Genomic DNA, 3,035 nt, shown 5'->3' with positions numbered 1-3,035 from the left:
GAGTCCCTTGGACAGCAAGGAGATCCAACCAGTCCATCCTAAAGGAGATCAGTCCTGGGTGTTTATTGGAAGGACTGATGTTGAAGCTGAAACTCCAATACTTTGGCCACCTGATGCAGAGAGCTGACTCATTGGAAAAGACCCTAATGCTGGGAGGGATTGGGGGCAGGAGGAGAAGGGGACGACAGAGGATGAGATGGCTGGATGGCATCACCGACTCGATGGACATGAGTTTGAGTGAACTCCAGGAGTTGGTGATGGACAGGGAGGCCTGGCGTGCTGCGGTTCATGGGGTCACAAAGAGTCGGACACGACTGAGCGACTGAACTGAACAGTGGTTAGGATTCCACGCTTTCACGGCCGGGGGGCTCAGTTTGAACCCTGATCCAGAAACTAAGATCCTGCAAGCTGCCCCGTGCTCCCAAAAAAACCGAAAAAATCATAAGGCTTGGACAATTAAATGAGTTTATCCTGGGCAATAATTCTAGAAATGCTCTTGGTAATTTTAGCAAAAACAAACAAACAAATAAAACCCCATAAAACAAAACAAAACCCACGTAATATGGAATGAGGAACAATTTTAATGTTTTATATAATACAGGTTGGGGCTTCCAAAATTAGGAGTAGGAAGCAAATGTGATCTCTCTGCAACAGAGGAAGGGTCCTTATCAATTTTCAGTTCCTGTCATGGGACATTCAGATTGAAAGAGAAACGTTTCGGTGTTACGAGGCCTTTGCATGCTTTGTCCCATCCACATGTGACCACCAGGGGGCGCCGTCCACACGCAGCTCAGCTGTCTGTTCTGCGCCAAGAAACACCAAGGTGAGACCCGGGCGGAATTTTGACTCGCTAAAGCAAATGGATCCGGGAGAATTCAACTCAGTTTCAGGAAGAAAAATGAGCACGGGACAGCTTTCCATGTCAAAAGTCTGGCCCTGACACGAAAAACTCCATTCTTACAAGAAATTCATGTTTTGCAAGGGTTTCCCAGTTGGTTCAGTGGTAAAGAATCCTCCTGCTAATGCAGGAGCTGTAGGTGACCAGGTGGCAAAGATCTCCTAGAGAAGGAAACTGCAACCCGCTCCAGGATTCGTGCCTGAAAAATCCGGTGGACTGTAGCTCGCCAGGTTCCCCTCTCCGTGGAGTCGCAAAGAGTAGGACACGACTGACCACAGCGCAACAACCACCCCAGAAGCTCACTTTGATCCTATCCTTGTACGACGGAATATAAGAGCAAGCTTTGAAGAGCCCCATTGCCTGATGAAATCATGTTGAAAGTGCCCCGTCTTAATTCCTCCAGGTATTTCCATAGGAGACATACCTCAGCCATGGTTTAAAAGAGCAAACCAAGTGGATGCCCCCTGCCCAAGCCACAGTGTTGAAAACAAGATAGAGTATGAGAGTTGAAGTGTCCTTGCTATTTCTACTTAGAATAAAATATTAAATGTTTTTATTATTTAGCTTAAAATTTATTTTTAATTGGAGGATACTTGTTTCTTTTTTAAATAAAATACTTTTTTAATTGAAGGATAATTGCTTTACAGAATTTTGTTGTTTTCTGTCAAACCTCAACATGAATCAGTCATAGGCATACATACATCCCCTTCCTTCTGAAACCCCCTCCCAATCCTACCCCCTCTAGGTTGATACAGAGCCACTGTTCAAGTGTCCTGAGCCATACAGCAAATTCCTGTTGGCTATCTATTTTACATATGGTAATGTAAGTTTCCATGTTACTCTTTCCATACATCTCACCCTCTCCTCCCTTCTCCCCATGTCCGTATGTCTGTTCTCTATGTCTGTTTAAGATAATTGCTTTATGACGTTGGGTTGGTTGTGGGCATATAACAAGGTGAGTCAGCCAAAAGTATACGTATGTCACCTGTCTCTTGAACCTCACCCCCACTGCCCCCCACCCCAGTCCACCCCTCAAAGTTGTCACAGAGCACTGAGTTGCACTCTGTGTTATATAACAAGTCCACACTAGCTATTTATTTTACACGTGATAATGTATGTTTCAATGCTACTCTCTCAATTCGTCACACCTTCCTCTTGCCCCCGCCTCCCTCTGCTGTGTCCACAAATCCGTTCTCTGTGTCTGCGTCTCTATTCCTGCCCTGCAAATAGGTTCATCGGTACCTTTTTTTCTAGATTCCATATATATGTATCAATACACAATATTTGCATTTCTTAAAAGAGAATAAAATATTTTAAAGACTTACCACTCCAAGGCAAAAACAGACTTCGAGCCATCACGACAAAATGAAAGCAAAAATAGGAACTTACATCGTCTTTTATCTTTCTCTGGTGTTTCTCAGGAGAATTGGGGGTTTTGTAACAGCTGCTATGGGACGGTCTTCTAGTATTGTGCAAATGAAGAGAATAGCAATTTTTTTTCTTTTTAAATACAGAAACGGAGACAGTTTACTGAAGGCTTCAACTTACTCTGAAATGCATTAAAAAAAATAAGATGAACAAATGAATGTGAATGCGTTAGTGGTTCAGTCATGTCCAGCTGTTTGCGACCCCATGGACCATAGCCCATGAAGGGAGAGGGCAATGCAGACATGGAGATACACTGAAAACACAAGTAAAACTTTCACTGAAGATTGCAGGTCCATGTGCAGGACCCTCAGTCTGCTCCCACACCAGAAATGGCAATTGGTTTATAATTTGCCCCCAGCTGCGAAACTGTGAAGTTATTTTTAGTCCCCTATAGTTTCTTTGCATCTTGTTGTTCAGGAAGGTGTTTGTCCCGGTGGAACCACTGCAACAAATGGTCCCAGGTCCCAGCCTCTCTCAGGTACGTGGGTGTTCACTGTACAATTCTTGGAGCTTGGCAAGTTTTCCTAATAAAGTGATGTTTAAAAATCTTAAAGTACATTTCTTATAGAAATCTTAGAAAACTTGGATTTCAAAAAGAAGAAAATAAAAGCTACATCTAATCTCTATGCTCAGAGCTCCTACTAATGTTAGAAAATTGTAATTAAACGCTGCATATTTTTTCTGTATCTTGGGATTATTGACGTTGGAG

At 43.1% G+C, this 3,035-nt stretch overlaps 1 protein-coding gene across 1 annotated transcript in view; it reads right to left on the bottom strand.

Moving 5' to 3' along the window:
- LOC104979744 (EGF-like module-containing mucin-like hormone receptor-like 4) overlaps positions 1 to 2,249 on the bottom strand; it is a 15,900-nt gene extending 13,651 nt beyond the window's left edge. The window contains exon 1 of the mRNA XM_010828256.1: positions 2,224 to 2,249. The gene's annotated coding sequence lies outside the window, so the exon portion shown is untranslated. The remainder of the gene's footprint in view (positions 1 to 2,223) is intronic.
- Positions 2,250 to 3,035: the final 786 nt, after the last annotated feature.

This window comes from Bison bison, unplaced genomic scaffold (genome assembly GCF_000754665.1).
Source record: "Bison bison bison isolate TAMUID 2011002044 unplaced genomic scaffold, Bison_UMD1.0 scf7180017864492, whole genome shotgun sequence".
NCBI classification, from domain to species: domain Eukaryota; kingdom Metazoa; phylum Chordata; class Mammalia; order Artiodactyla; family Bovidae; genus Bison; species Bison bison.
The sequence above is the reverse complement of the archived record's forward strand: the minus strand, read 5'-3'. Positions and strand labels throughout refer to the sequence as shown.